This window comes from Diceros bicornis, chromosome 23, assembly GCF_020826845.1.
Source record: "Diceros bicornis minor isolate mBicDic1 chromosome 23, mDicBic1.mat.cur, whole genome shotgun sequence".
Lineage (NCBI taxonomy): Eukaryota > Metazoa > Chordata > Mammalia > Perissodactyla > Rhinocerotidae > Diceros > Diceros bicornis.
Genome location: NC_080762.1, coordinates 39,250,776 through 39,267,301, shown reverse-complemented (window position 1 = coordinate 39,267,301; position 16,526 = coordinate 39,250,776).

The window sequence follows — 16,526 nt, the reverse complement described above, 5'->3', positions numbered from 1 at the left end:
AAATATTTTCCAAAACTACCTAAACATTTCTTTCTTCTCTTTTTATCCCACTTTCTTTGATAAAATGTTTCATTTTTCACCATGAGGACGTGTTATTTAATTTATGCTTGTTTTACTAAGTAGGGTCTATAAGTATCCCTTCCCCCCAAAAAAATCATCAAATATGGCAGAATGATCAACTGTTATTGTCTTTGACTTTTCATATTCAAAGCTGTTCATTCTATTTTGAAATACATTTTTAATTTGGAAGAATTTTTAATAAACCTCACTTCTCCCCTTAGTAGCTCTGTACATTGGGCAGATTTTTTTAAGCCTAAATTTTTTAGCCTATATTTCCTCCCCTATAAAATGGAGATAATAATAATGCTTAACTCACAGGGTTTTTGTGAGGATTAAATGGATTAATTTATGTAATGTACTTAGAACAGGGTGCATAATTATTTGAGAGTTACTTTTAAAGATTATTGTCATTTTCCATTTGCTCAGAAAAGAATTCCTGATGAAAAATTTTTCTGGGAACTATCATGCTTTCCTGTTTCAAATAAATCATTCTATTCTACTACAGAAAGCCAAGTTAGGCTTATCCTACGATTCAAACATGGCAGGATGGAAAGATGAAAAATAACAAGAACTAGATTTCAGCTCAGTATGTAGAAAAAAGTTAGTGAAACTGCTTCAATTAGTGAAACTACTAGCTTCATGAATCAATGAGCTTTGTGGTTGGACAACTGTCCAGATGGTCGCCGAAGGGATTCCTTAGTTTGATGAGAGGCTGGCTTAGAGGGCTCTTATTCTTAGAAAAGAGTTGTTATTTGAAAGCAGAATAGCATCAGCCTGCATGGGGTAATCTGAAGGATGGCTTCCTCACTCACTCTCTGATATCGTGTTTGAAATACCACATGTCTCTTTCTTTGAATCTTTAGTCCATAGTTGAAATACATCTAAAAAGAATCTCCTCTTACTGTGGATTATGTAACAATTATCTAAGACAAAAAAGGCATGTTAAATTCTATTTGTGAAATCTCAGAAAAAAGTAAGTTGGTGGAACACTAAAGACAAAGTGTTAAAAAACCAGTTAAAACCAGTTAAACCTGTTACATAGTCACCAATTCTCACAGTTCTGTCACAGAGGAACACCTGGGTCTCCAGGTGTCTTCCTGTGAGAGGAAGTCACTCTTAGCAAAGGTCATTGCTGTTAAATCAGATACATCAGTCACAGGACAATGAAGGAAAACCTCATAACGATTTCTTCCTGGGAGCATGTACATAAAGCAGCTTCTAATGGGACCACTGTGCTTCTGAAAAGCTTAAGTTCGACCTTAGAGTCTTGGAATGCAATTATATGCAATAACAGTGCTCATAGAGCTTCATTGTATTGCAATTTGAGAAACCTAGTCAAGAAAATGGTAGGGAAAGTGTCCTGATTAATTTTATTAATTAAATTTCAAGGCTACTCTCAACCTGGCTCTCACCTTGCAAACATATTGTTCACCTTATGGGTTCTTTCAGTCTTGATTATTCATTCAGTCATTGTCATCCCCTGCATTCATCTCCCCCCCATTTTGGAAGTCTCACATGTGCAAATATTGGCATGGTACAGCACGCAGCCCAGGTCTTGCGGTGCTCTGGGCTGGAGCTCCACCGCTAATGAGTTTTTGTTGCCGCTCCTACCAGCCCTTCAGCAGGCTTCTATGGATACCGATCTAGAGCAGCCCAGCATAAACTAGCATGGATCCAAATCTTCACATGTTCAGAATCCTCATTGACCTCACTGAGACTTCCATGAAACAGATGCACCAAGTAAATATAGGGAAATGATTTTAAGACACAACTGTCTAAATAGATAACCTTTACTTTGTCTTCCCTATTTGCATAAGTAATGTTACAAAAGGTGTAGCAGAAGAACACTCAGAGTGAAATCCTAGGCCATGACTCAAAATCAAAAGGTTATAAGAAGGGCCAAGTATTCTTCCATGATCATTTAAGCTTTTACAAGTATAATCAGAAATGAAACAGCAGAAAAATAGCTGGATTGATGAGCTGTAAATTTTATAGATGAGTATATGTGCTCACTTGTCTGTAAAAATATATAAATATACACCTTGGCTAAGGTCCATCTAGAGTTTAAAGAGGAACTCGGAATGAAGACAAAAATGTCCTATGTAAGTTTTCTAAACAGCTTTTGTTGATGCTAAATAAATTTTAAAAGAATAATGATATAGTGTCTTAATTCTGCAATATTTTAGTGTTGTAACTTTATTCCGATAAACATGCAGAATTATAAAGGCATCAAAATTCAAAATCTGTATAATTGGAAAAAAAATAAAATTTTACACATTAGAAATTTCTCAATACTGTAAAATAGGTAAATTTGAATATGAATAAAAACATTGGTTTTCAGGGCCAGCCCCATGGCGTAGTGGTTAAGTGCTCACGCTCCGCTTCTGGCAACCTGGGTTCGGATCCCAGGGGCACACTGATGCACTGCTTGTCAGGCCATGCTGTGGTGGCGTCCCATATAAAAAGTAGAGGAAGATGGGCATGGATGTTAGCCCAGGGCCAGTCTTCCTCAGCAAAAAGAGGAGGGTTGGCATGGATGTTAGCTCAGAGCTGATCTTCCTCACGCACACACACAAAAAAAACATTGGTTTTATATTACTCTTTGCCATAGGGTGATGACTATTTTTAGTGACTATTTCCATATATCAGTTGTATCTACAAAGCAGGAAGCTTTGTTTTAATCAAACAAAGAGAATATACATTATCATTCAACCACTTCCCTCAAATTAGTTACCTAGGAAAATAAATTCAATAATGAAACTAAGATACAACTTTAGTATAATTCTCGTGTTTTTTACTTTGAAGTGAGGTTCTTAACATAGTTATATTCTTACTTACAAGGCTTGGCTTTAATTGAATTTTCTGTTTTTTAAATCAAAACTACCATTAAAGGAGGATTATTTATCCCTACTTTAGGTTATACATCATTTAAACAGAGTAACTTACTTGATAGTGACATTATTTAGATATATAATTTTGATATCTTTAGTTTAAAAATATCACATCATTTTCTAATATTCCCATGTCTTCATTCTTTCTGCACACTAGGCAATATCCTTAGAAATTGGGATAAAATTGGCTAATATTTTTTCATTTTAGAAAGAATTTCTAAATATGTAAAATATTTTATTTTTTATTATAAATATGTTTATATTTAAGTTTTGAATAGAAATATTTAAGCTTATATAGCATTTTGTTTCTTAAATTTTTTTACATATGAAAACAAATTTGAGTGTCATAGTATCAAGTTTACGCATTATTACGAACTGAATTGTGTCTCCCCCAAATTTATCTGTTGAAGCCCTAAAATCCAAAGTGACTGAATTTAGAAATACAACCTTTAGGGAGGTAATTAAGATTAAATGAGGTCATAACAGCAGAGTCCTAATCCAATAGTATAGGTGTCCTTATAAGAAGAGAAAGGGACACCAGAGAGTTCTCCACCTACACAGAGAAGAGGCCACGTAAGGACAGAGCAAGAAGCTGGGATTCTACAAAGTCAGGAAGAGAGTCCTCACCAGAAAAGAATTTGCTGGCATCTTTATCATGGACTACTAGACTCCAGAATTTTGAGAATTTAATCTCTGATGTTTAAGCCACCCAGTCTGTGGTATTTTGTTATGGAAGCCCAAGCTTACTGATACATGCAGTTGATATTTTTTCTTCCTGAGGAGCTAAAGTACACAGAATTATGGATCATAATTTTTGGTTCTTAACCACTATTATTAGTTGTCCTTTGCCAGGCCATCTTTTGTTTTATTTATTTGTTTAACAGGAGAACTAGAATATTACCAATAACTTCCCTCTGCCTCTGTGTTCCCCACCTGTATTGTCTCCCAAAATTCTGATATTTGTGTTTAAAGTTCCCTTGTGTTTTCTCACGAGGTAATATATTGTTTAGTTTTATTTTTACTAAATATTGACTCCTTGAACCCACTTTTTTTTTCAGTCCATATTATGTTCCCAAGTTTCACTCATGTCATTGCTTGTAGTTGTGGTTCATTGCCACTATTGTGTTTTGTAAATATATCACAATGTATTAATGTGCTCTCCTGCTAATGAAAATTTACCTTATTCTCGATGTTTTGTTATAACAGACATTGGGGCTATGAAGATTTTTGTACCATATCCTGGTACATATGTGCCCAAGCTCTCTTGGACATATTATTCTGAGTTTATTTCTATGCTGTAAGGTTTGCAAATGTTCAGTTTTACAAGATAGTGTTAAATTCTTTTCAAAGTGTACCATTTAGCACTGCCACATGTCTAATATCTTTTCTATTATAATTGTATCTTTTGCATATGCTAAAATCAAATCATAAAATTCATATTGTTAGAAGAATAACATGTTGGAAATATAGAAACTACTGTACTAAACACTTTGTGTACTTTGTCCTATATGACAGGAGATATTTAGAATTATTAAGCTTATTCTATCATTCCATATATGAGGTGGTATGGTAGAGTGGTTACACAGTGAATACAACTAAAGCATTTTAAATACCTGTTTAAAAACTTCTCTTGAATTTCTCTTTCTAAAAGAAGTTATACATATCTTGCCCTCTTAGGAACACGTACATTTTAATTATTATAATGTGCAAAAATTGAAGGACAGGAAGAAAAGAAGCAGGCTACAGGAGGAAACTATCATTTGAGACCTGAATCATTGAAAGCTGAACTCATTTAAATGTTAACTTCACAGTTATCTCAACTGGTCAAATCAGTGGGTAAAAATGATCAGACAAAAAGTTTTTTCCTTGTTTTTTTCCTTCTATCCAGAGTCCATTACAATTATTGAAGTAAATAATTTATTTACCTGCCAGCTTTATAGCATTGATGTAGCACTTCTTACAATTTTCATTCACTAATTTGGTTACTTTTTGACCCTGTAACTAAAACATTTTTAGCATATATTTTGTGTCTACCAGATTGTTATTTTGTTTAATTATAGTTAGTCAGACACGAGTCTGTTTATTACTCTGCAATTATGACAATTTAAATGTTATGATTTTTTTCAAATAGTCCTAATACTAACTCAGAACTGAGTTATTGTAAATGATTAATTAATAAAATTAACGAGTATGGTATTTGAAGAAAACAGAGTGTCTTACTTGCTTATATTATGCCATAGGGAAAAAAATGAACTAGAAAGCAGATAGAATTATTTAACCATATTTCTGCACAGCCATATTCTTATTGAAGCAAATTCTGCTCTTAGGTTTTCCTTAGTTGCTTCTCAGAGATTTAGTGGGAAGTATTTATATACAGCTGTGGGCAGAATTCACTCTGAGATTAATAACTGAATTCGTGTGTGAGAGACGGGATGTATTCTGCAATAACCGTGTACTGCACTTTCCTCCTACACATGCTTGAACAAATTCCCTATTTATACATATAATTATTAGGAAAGGCTCTCTTAGTTTTCACGATATTTAGAAATTAATTGAAATTGATAAAGAAACAGACACAGGACTTTGAATGAAATCACTTAAACCAACAAATTGCATATATATAGAGATGGTTCAAATGGATGTACAATTTTTACTTAAAACTGAAATTGCATCTACAGATGTTTCCATTCCATCTATAATTGTTGAATTTTCTGTTCTCGGTGGTCTATATTTATTCCTTCTCCAACACTTAAAAAATGCTAAGAATCTGGAAGGCTTTAGGCAACTCTAGTTGTCAGAACACAAAACAGGAAACTATCTCAAATGCTCTTAGTTGATCCATCTTTGTGTTCCCAGCACAATGCCTCAAAAATCCACCTGCTGGAAGTCGGGTGGTGTATGCAAAGGGATGTCATGGTAATTTGAAAACTGTTGAATACAGAACAGAGGTTTTTCCTGCCCTCAAGCTCACCACACTGGTTTGTCTAGCTTACTACATGCCAAAACTTTTGATTGATGTGCTCGCCTCAGTCACGGGTAATTTTAACTCGTATATTAAAGAGCTGCTGCTTCCACTCCATTATAGTTCCTTGTATGGGGCAAATCAGAGCTCGGGTTTTGTCTGTATTGGGCTGACCTAGAGCCATAGTGTGCTTTTGTTTGGATTTAAGTAGGAGGCAAGCTAATATTTCAAAACTAGCAAACTTTTACAATCTCTGCTTTTCTTAATTGTAGTGATCCCTGTGGTAAAGAGCTTTTTATTGCTACCACGTAGCTTTTTAGGAGCCCCAAGGAAGCCAGAAATGTTGTTAAAGGCTTTCTAAATACAAAGAAATTCTTTTGAAATGTAGGAGATTTAAATGGATTAATTCAACATAACCCACTCTGATAGCATTTTTCCCCCTCTTATCTGTTTGTATTTGTGGAAGACAGTGTGTCTTAATAGGAATTTTGGGATATGTATCTCAATATTAGCAGTAGATTTGGGGACTGAGCACACTTGTATTCATTACCATTTTAGAGTCTACTGGTTGTACAGAATACTGACAGGAATCACCATATAAACGGTAGAATTTGACGTACATTTCCGTTGTTTCAGATTTCATATTGATTCACATCAGTTCGCATGGAAAATAATATAAAAATAATTCATTCATATCAGTAAACCTTGCCTCTCTTTGAAAATGTTACCTACTAATTATAATAGCAGAATTAAAATTTGAAGTTAAACTAAACATGTCATTTATTATTATCATTATCATTATTATAACAACTCAAAAATACAACTTACACTGGGACACATCTCTTGCCCCCCAAAGAGATTGAAGAATATTTCTAGAATGAAAGAAGATTTGCTAAAATGTTCAATTTTTTTTTTTTTTTGATAAATCTCAGAGAATGTGAACTCTGTTAAATATATCAATGTTCACAACAGGACCTTTGTAAATTACATCATCTAGACTACAGTCAGCAAACACTAAATATGTGTGCAAGGAAAAGTAGTCTGAAAGAGGCAAAAATAGTCAATATTTTATAAATTGCTTAGAGGAAAGAGAAAAAGTAAGCTAAAAGTACTAGTCCAGAGGATATAAGAAGGTTCTCTCTTATATATTCTTTCTTGGCACTAGTTGGTACAAGAGTACACGCCAAGCTCTACACCCTCCCTGTCACATCCCCTTCCATTTGAACCAAATAAAGTGAAATTGCCCATGGAATGAAAGATTGTAAATATTCCATTATCTTAACTCACAAGATTCAAGTCTAAGCTGCTCAATCCAAGTTATAGAAGGCTTGGGAATTATCTAGTGTTAGATGCCATTCTGAAGAAGCCAGGCAAAATGAAAGTTTTTCCAGAAAGTTGGGAAAATATATATGTATATTATTTTTAAGCTTGTCTTACCCAGAAAGTTACTCATTTAGATTTTAAAATAAGTTTATTTATTTTAAAATTTTTATTTAAAATAAAAATTGTTAGAAAAAGGGGTTAGCCAACTAAAGACCGTGGGCCAAATCCAGCTTGCGGCTTGCTTTTGTAAATAAAGTTTTATTTGAACACAGTCATGTCCATTTATCTTCATATTGTCATGGCTCCTGTTGTGCTACAAAGGCAGAGTCTAGTAGTGGAGACAGCAATGGTGCCGCCCGGAAAAGCTAAAACATTTACCATCTGACCCTTTACAAAAAATGTTTGCTAATACCTGATTTAGAACAAATATTTTATGTTAAAGATAAAGGCCCTTAAACATAAAGTTCGAATATTTTGAAAATATTTGAATATTTCAAATACAGAGCTAATGTAAGAATATAATAAAACAATTGGAAATGTGTTGCTATGTTTATTGTTTTAACATAATTACCATGTTATACTTACAATAATACACTCAACGTTACATATAACATGCCGGAGTGGGTTATCCATAGCTCTCAAGGAAAAAAAGATAATATAGAAATATGAATTGCAGGCACTATGTTTATGTGTGTATTCACATATTTCTTCATACAAATTATAATGGTGAATAAATTTTTTTTTAAGTTTCCATGTCCTAATCGTGAGTTTTTCTTTTATAAAAGTAATATAATTCAACCTTTTTTTTTTAAATTTCTGGTGAGTTTTTATGATGAATTTTATTTCCCCAATGAGTGAGCACAAGCCATAAAATAGTCACAGTTTTCTTTCCTATGAAGCACAGCATCCACATGATTATAGCTCAATTAAGAAACCGGAAACACTCAAATAAGGTACTCAGCTCTCACGCTACGGGTGGCTGAGTCAGACAGGCAATGCTGGAAGAAGGTGAGTCCATTAGCGCTCTTTAAAGAAGCCATCAACTAATCAGCCATTGCCTTTTTTGTGTCTTGAAGTCAAAGGGGTGGCATTTCCCTTCCTTACACACCCTTCAGTGCTTAATGACTTCTTACTGAGAACATGATATTTACACATTATATTTTGATTACAACAAGGGATGAGGATTCTGAACATAAATGAGGACAACACAAGAGAAAATATAGTATATTCACTAGAATAATGGAATGGAATGGAACATAAACAAAGCCAGAAGGCCCCCAGGAAAAAAATTATAAGGATTGGCAATATTTTACTGGATTTCTTAATTCTATCCTGGCCTTTTCTGGTTATTGCTTTTAAATTTTGCTTCCAGACTTTGTTACCTTATACTGGTGCTTCTAAAAAATGAGGCCTAGAGAACTTGTTAAAATGCAGATTCTTCTTCAGCAGGTCTGCAGAGAGGCCTAACTATCTGCATTTCTAGCAAGATTCCAGGGGATTCTGAAGCTTTTGGTCCAGAGCACACTCTGAGTAGAAGACTTCTGATGACACCAATAAGGACTAAAAATTAGGATATTAGAAAAAAGGCAAACGAATTATCCTCGAGGAGACTTTGCTTGTTGTTATATCACTCTTGTATAAACAACTCAAAAAAAAATAAAGGCTGACAAAATTTAGTCCAAAAAGGACTTTTCTACTGATATTCTTAGTAGGGAAGACTGTTTTCCTGTACATAAAAATATCCTCCCATGTCCACAAATAACCATTCTACTTCACTCTTAAAATGTTTCTGGATTGCAACAAATCTAAGTATATTTTTGGGAGTGCTCTTAATAAATATAGATGAGAAAAGTGCTTTCAGTTATCTCTTTAAGTACGCTTTACAGTTTTTGTATATTCTTCATAGAAACATTGTTGATTTTGAATATTTTCCTTACTTGGGGTACAAAATACTAAATTAAACTATTTCATATACTCCCTTTTACTGATATATGCATTCATATATATGTATAGATTAACACATGACAATTCTATTCTTTCCATTAATTCAGTGTATGATTGTCAAAAGGAAATCTAGTCCTTGAAAAATGACAGATCTAAATAAATAAAGAACAGATCTAAATAAACAGATAAAAATATTCTTTGTAGTTCAAAATTAAAAAAAAAATAATCAGACTTTACAGAACATATTATCTCTAGAACATGTTTTTTTTTTATTTAAACCTTAATATAGGAAAAAAAGCTTACATTTAAAAGCTGGGGTCTCAAACAAATATTTAAAAAGATTATATAATATATTATTTACTGTGAAATAAAACTGCATTCTGGAGAATATACATATACTTTGTGATGTAGAAACTCAGTAGTGTTTGCATCTAACGTTGCCAGGCATTATCAGAAATTCACTACAGAAAGTGCAAAACAGAATTAAAAATATGACTGTGGTTTTTAAAATAGTAGCAATTTCCACGAGTATCACAAAATCCATACAGCAACAGGCATTATATGTGTCTAACTACTTACTTGAAGTAAGAAATTCCAAGAAAAAGACATGTTAAGGGATTTTCCATGAATTACATACCTATTTGGGTAGGAAATGGCAAAGTTTCAAGAAATTCCTGTATAAATTTTGTTGAACTTCTTCAAAGCCATAAATAGGAGATACAGAACATTATTAAATTTCACAGGAGGAAGTAAGAAATCCACTTAGCCTGTTGTTAATCTCCTAAAATTCTTCCAATGAACCTTGATAAAGATATAAAATCTGGGATTATCTAAGATTCTTTCTTCTACTCTCTTTAATTCTCCTCATTGATTGAAACTTTATGAGAATTGGAATGCTTGGAAATAAGGCTGGAGGCAAAGTATTTTGAAATTCTGATTATCTTTGACATTCAAAAACAATGCATCTTGAGATCTCCACATATTCTTAAACATCATGATAGCAAATAATTTTCCCAATAATTACATTAATATAAAACTTAAAAAAGAAAGTAATTCATTTGGAGCACCAATGATACTACAAATGCAGGCTTAAAGTTAGTTAAATAGCTTTTTAAATAAAATTAGCCACTTACGTAAATGTTTTTGGTATTAATTAAAGAAATAATCAGGAACTGACTTGAACCTTTATTCACAATTTCTATTCTCTGGCAAAGAAAAAATCCATGATATTTCTTAGATCTTTTCATTTTTTTTTCTTAACAACACTGCTAGATATTTGCTTTCATATATATATGACATATATATGCCATATTTATAGTGATAGTAAAATATTTGATAAATGCTAATTATTTGCCTACTCTTACTCTTCATATTATCCCACCATTATAATAGTTACAGGCTTTAAAAGAGAGTAACAATATAATAAGTTAATAATTGAAATATACTAAAAGACAAATCCTGACCCCATGTGAGCACATCAATTACATATAGTAAATTCCTTTTTACCAGTAGCAGGAGTATTCATCTGTTTCCCAAAAACTATCATTTAAAAAAAATCTCACTGTTTTTTAATATACTTTTATTTTAAAATTTGTGATTTCCTTTACATGTGACCTTCATATCTAAGCATATATTTTCTGGGTAATTAAGACATATGCAAAAAAGATATTTTCTCTTCTGAATCAATCAATTCTGCCCCCTTACATGAAATCCACACATGTCAGAAGTATTATTTTCAAATAGCTGAAAAGATAAGAAGAGAAGATATTAATGATACATTTCTAATATGAAGGAAAAAATATTTTAATTGGTCCTAAACTATCTAAAATAAAAATTTATAGCTTCTAAATATATATATATATATATAAGTATTTTAGCTAATACTGCCTGATTTGTTAGTAGACTACAGAAAGCCTCCAGGTAGCTCTGTCAGAAGCAATTGAATTACATTATACAGATGAGAAAATCTGAAAGATGCAAGCAAAGGGGAGGGGTTTTTATTAACAGGTTGCATTGTTTCTTCAGAAGCCTCTGCTTTGATCTCTCCAGATGACAAAAGATCTGCTTTGGGAATCAGAATATAATACAGATGTCAGAGATGATTGATGGAGTGTGGGGGGGGGGGGTGTTTACAGGCTAAGTTATTGGAAACACCAAATGGAGTATGTGCTGGTATCTTTTTATTTTTGTTATTATTGTTGTTTCCCTTTTCCTGCTGGCCTTCTTGTTAACTATAATTTACAAAGGATTCTTTGACTTGTAAACCTTGACTTTTGGTTCTGGCTAGCTGCTCTTGTTTACAGACAACATGAATTTTTTTTTCAATTACAATACAATCAATTATTGTTGTAAAAATTCTCACCACACCCTTTTCCTCTCAGGTGTGGTGATTTTCTCTTCTTCCTCTGTATGTTATTTGTTGGATGGTTTGTTTTCTAACTCCAAAACAAATTGGAGGTAACAACCTTCAGCTCCAAGGTGCTATGGAAATCCAACTTTTTTTCTGAAAACATACTGTCTTCAACAAATTTTAAAATTGTCCTTTCATGCAATGTCCTAGCGAAAAACACAAATTTAAGAAAATTTAATACTTTTAAGATGATTCCTTTGAAAAACTTGCTAAGACATTTTCATATGCAAAGAAAGAAATGATGATCTGACTTGTCCAGGGAGAGCTCTCTGCTGGCAGCACAGTGCCCCCTAAAGTTATTCTTGAGAAAAAATGCCACAATATTCCAAAATGAATTATATATTATTTAATAGACTATCACTACTTGACTTCATTTTACCAAATAGATAAAATTCCCATCAAAAAATTGCACAATTCATGTAAGAGACTACACAAAATTTTTCATTTTATGTTAACAATAGATTTAATCACAAATAAAATATGTCCTTTTGTTATCTGAGTTTCTATTCTATGCTATTGAAAAAATAATAATAAAATGAAATATGTTAATGTTGAAGACTCAGTTAACTGTTTATCCTGATTGCAAACTATAGCATGCCAATAACATCTTGATAATTTTAGAATCTGAGTGGAATGCATTTGCTGAAAGAGGGCAAGATAATTCTCACACATAAGCTTGCATTTGGTAAAAAATAAAGCAGTGTCTGTGTTTTAGGTCAGTAATTGAACAATCAGCAAATATGGGGAAAGTATTCAAAAAGAATGTATACAAATTTATTAATAAGTTATGGCTTTATTACTATATTGCATATATTTGTAAATTTTACTTTAAAGTATGCTAAATAAGTAAAATATCGCATTGATGTTATGAAAGTGAGAATAAGCTCAGTTTGATAAATCAAAACAAACCAGCTATGGCATTTGTCTCTTTCTTATAAACCAATTTTCGTTTGAAAAGAAAATTCAAATCTCCCTTCTTTTTGAACAATTAAGTTTATATCAATTCCCAAATATACTACAAAAATAACAAGCAGTTTGAAAGATGTTATACAAGATATACAGTTTATATATATTTATATTTCTTAAAATGTAGGTTTAAGACCAATTTTTCTTACTGCTTCTGGTAGAGCCACAGGCACAGTCCTGATACTGAATACACAAGATGGGAACAGAAGTTGCCTCTGTTATTATTGGGTCCATTCCTGCTTCTGCATTTACTTCTTTTGTTTAGGATTTGAAGTAAACTTGTCAAGATTGGAGGAGAGAAGTTGCAAAATGGTCACCCAAATTAAAGTTTTAATGTCTCCTTAGGATTAGAAATTTATCCAATGATGATCACAGTAGACTAAGTGTAATAAGTAAATCTCAAATAATTTGTATTATGGCTGCAACCTTTTGCTTGTGGTCAATGTTCAAAGGCAAAGCTTCATAAAAGCCACAAAAATTATACATGGGAGAAAATGAAGACCATATCCAAGCCAGGTGACATTTTGCCATAATTTTATACTCACTGATCTTATCAGCCAGAGGTGGATTATGAATAGTACTAAATCCCACCTTATATAATGCTTTGGGTGAATTTATAACCAGTGGAAATAGACAAAGGTGTGGTTTCAAGACCCACTGTGGCGTGTGTAGTATGCATCCTTTTCCTGGCCAAAAAAGCACCAAAATCCAGTTAATTCATCTAAATTATTCCCAGGTCAGTCTATCTCTGGACCTAAGTTCTCAAACTTTTTTCTGAGCCTTGGAAATAAAAGGAAGAAAATTTTACTTGATGGAGCACTTAGTAATTGCCCATCACTGTAATTCCATGTATGACCTAATTTAATTCTCACAATAACCTCGTGAATATGTACTATTATTCTCATTTTTGACACTGTGAACAATCTGAGGTGTGGACAGTTTCTCTCAATTGCCCAATGTCAGACTGCTAATAAATAGCAGTTAAAATTAAAATTTATCTTTCATACTTCAAAGATAATGCTCTTTCCACTTCATCACAAGGGCCAATGGATAACTGGAAATGGTTAGAGCTATATAAACCTACTGCCAGGGCAGTGGACTCATAATAGCGAAAACATTTGTATGATGATACTTTATGAATACCTCTAGTTTGTTTTGGAAGTTCTGCATAGCTTTATATCTCTATGTCTATCTAAATATAATAATTTTGAGAACCTATTCTTGATTCTTCTAAACCTATTAACTATGCTATCACATTTCATGTTTTGTTTTGTTTTTTTTTTTTGTGAGGAAGATCAGCCCTGAGCTAACATCCATGCCAATCATCCTCTTTTTGCTGAGGAAGACCGGCTCTGAGCTAACATCTATTGCCAATCCTCCTCCTTTATTTTTCCCCTCCCAAAGCCCCAGTAGATAGTTGTATGTCATAGTTGAACATCCTTCTAGTTGCTGTATGTGGGACGCAGCCTCAGCATGGCCGGAGAAGCAGTGCTGCGGTGCACGCCCGGGATCCGAACCCCGGCCACCAGTAGCGGCGCACGTGCACTTAACCGCTAATCCCCGGGGCCGGCCCTCACATTTCATGTTTTTAATTTGTAGTCTCTTTTCCTAATATTTCAATTTGTAATGAAATAGATAGTAGAAAACAGTTGAACTTTTTTCAGTATATCTTATTCCTGCTACTACTCTGAAAAACCTACATTCCTGTTTCTCATCATTATTCATCATTGTCTTTGTGCTAAACATTGTCAACTTAGAACAAAAGATATTAACTAACTTGTAGTTATTTCCAGCTTTCTATGATCTTGGAATTTGTTCATCACTTCATTTTTCTAAGCTCCTAAAAATTGAGTGAGGCAAAAAAAATTGTTAGGATATTGCTAACTTCAAGAAGTTTTAAATTTGTGTCTAAAAAATAAATATATCCCTAAGTGACATAGTGGCATTTCTCAAAATACAGAAATGTTTAAACAATTACATGTGTGCTTTTTGATAAAACTCGGCCTTAGAAATATAATTCCCTTAATATATTTATATCCAAAAGAATACCATGTAGAGGAAAATATGTATGTAATGCAAAATTTCATAAAATAAGCCCAATTTTAAATGCACACAGCTAACAGTAGGGTTAGTTTTAAATGTGAATCCTAAAATGACATTGTTGAGCCTAATGATCTGTTTTGACAATCCTATATCTGCATATATTATTTGCATGACTGGAAATGCATCTAAATAGGATCTTCTTTATTTAATTAGAGTGAAAGAGTTTTATTGAAGAAAAGTAAATTGTCCAAACCATGTATTTATTTTCTTTCATTAAAAGGTTACCCAGAATTATAGAAAAGCTCCTTATCATTAACAGAGTTGTTGAAGCAGAATGCTGTTAACCAAAAATCACGCTCCTTTCCATTACTTATAATGGCTGATGTAACTTCCTTTAATGCTTCTGGGCCTTATTCTGAAGGAAGTCTCAGGGTTGGCACTACCGTGCTAACTTTATTTCCAGTCTGAGCTGGGGTTTCAGATAGCCCCTTCATTCCGCCCACACAGCATGCACTCTGCTCTCTAGCCCACTTATTTTTTTTTCCCTCAGATCTTTGATCCCTGGATTATTTACAGTTAATGATTTCTTTCATGTTCAAAATAAATCTTCTGCTCACAATGATTATATACCAGTGATATTTTTTCAGTATCTTCCTTTAATGATGAATATGTATATATTTTTCATTAAGTGTTGCCAATTTCAAAGAGAATATTTCCCAGGAGGTACATTAGAAATAATCTCACAAGCAGAATATAGGAAGACAGAATGATTTTTAGAGACTGCAAAGGGCTATGAAGAAAGACATCAGTAAAAGGACCTTCTATCTTGAGAGCTAATTTGGAAAACATTCTTTATGTAAATTGAATAAGTATAAGATATGCATAACAAGTTAATCAACCTGTGGTATTGAACTACTGTAACAAGTAGTCTCAGTAGATCCTATAAATGAATTTTCTTTTGACTATCTCAGTTTACTCTTTTCTCTTAGTAGAAAAGGAAATATATACACATATATAAATCTGGCTAAAAATTACAGACACTTCCAAGCATACTGAGTGTGATTTTTTTCCCTTTGTTAGAAAACACACATGAACACTCAACATATAGAAAAACCTCTGGCAAATAAAAATCTGACAGTGTTCTTTTACAGATAGTAGAGATTTTAGGTATCCTTCTTTCTTCTTCAAACAAGAATCTTTTTTCTCAAAAATGTTGGCCATGTAGGAAATATCTTTAAGGAAAAATATCTCGGCAAAAAAAAAATATTAATTAAAGCACAAACATCATTTATCAAACATTGCTTAAATGAAATTTAAGAAGTTCGTCAAACTTTCAGTATCAACAGAGAAATGTTACTGTTGTCTTTTGATATATGTCGATTGTTCTCTGCAGAAATCACATTGATGGCACACTAACCAACTTTGCGATTATTAAAAAATGCTAATTTAGGATTTTTCTGTTTTGATATGCAAAACCTTTCGCCTGTTTTGGGTCCTTTCAAAAATGTGCAATGATTTTATTGAACAAGATATAATACCAGTAGAGAAGCTTAGATTTCTTTAGTTCAAAAATGAGAAATTATGCTTTTGAAATATGTTTTGTTATCTTTTTCCACACGATTTAAGTCACCAGTACATTTTGCCAAAACGTTACCAAATGAATATGTGAAAATCTAATCTGAGCTATGAAGAGATGAGGTCAATTATATTTTCACATAAAGTATTTGGATAAATGCTAGCAAATTTAACATGGTCAAGATCTTTATATTTTCTACTGATGAAGAAAATATATGAAAAGAACACATTTTTTTAAACTCAAGGAAACCAATCCAATCAAAAATTATTTTTATTAATGACTGATTCATTTACATTTCATTTAAATTATGAAATTACGAGCACAACATTAGCTAATTAAAGTCTATCTGTC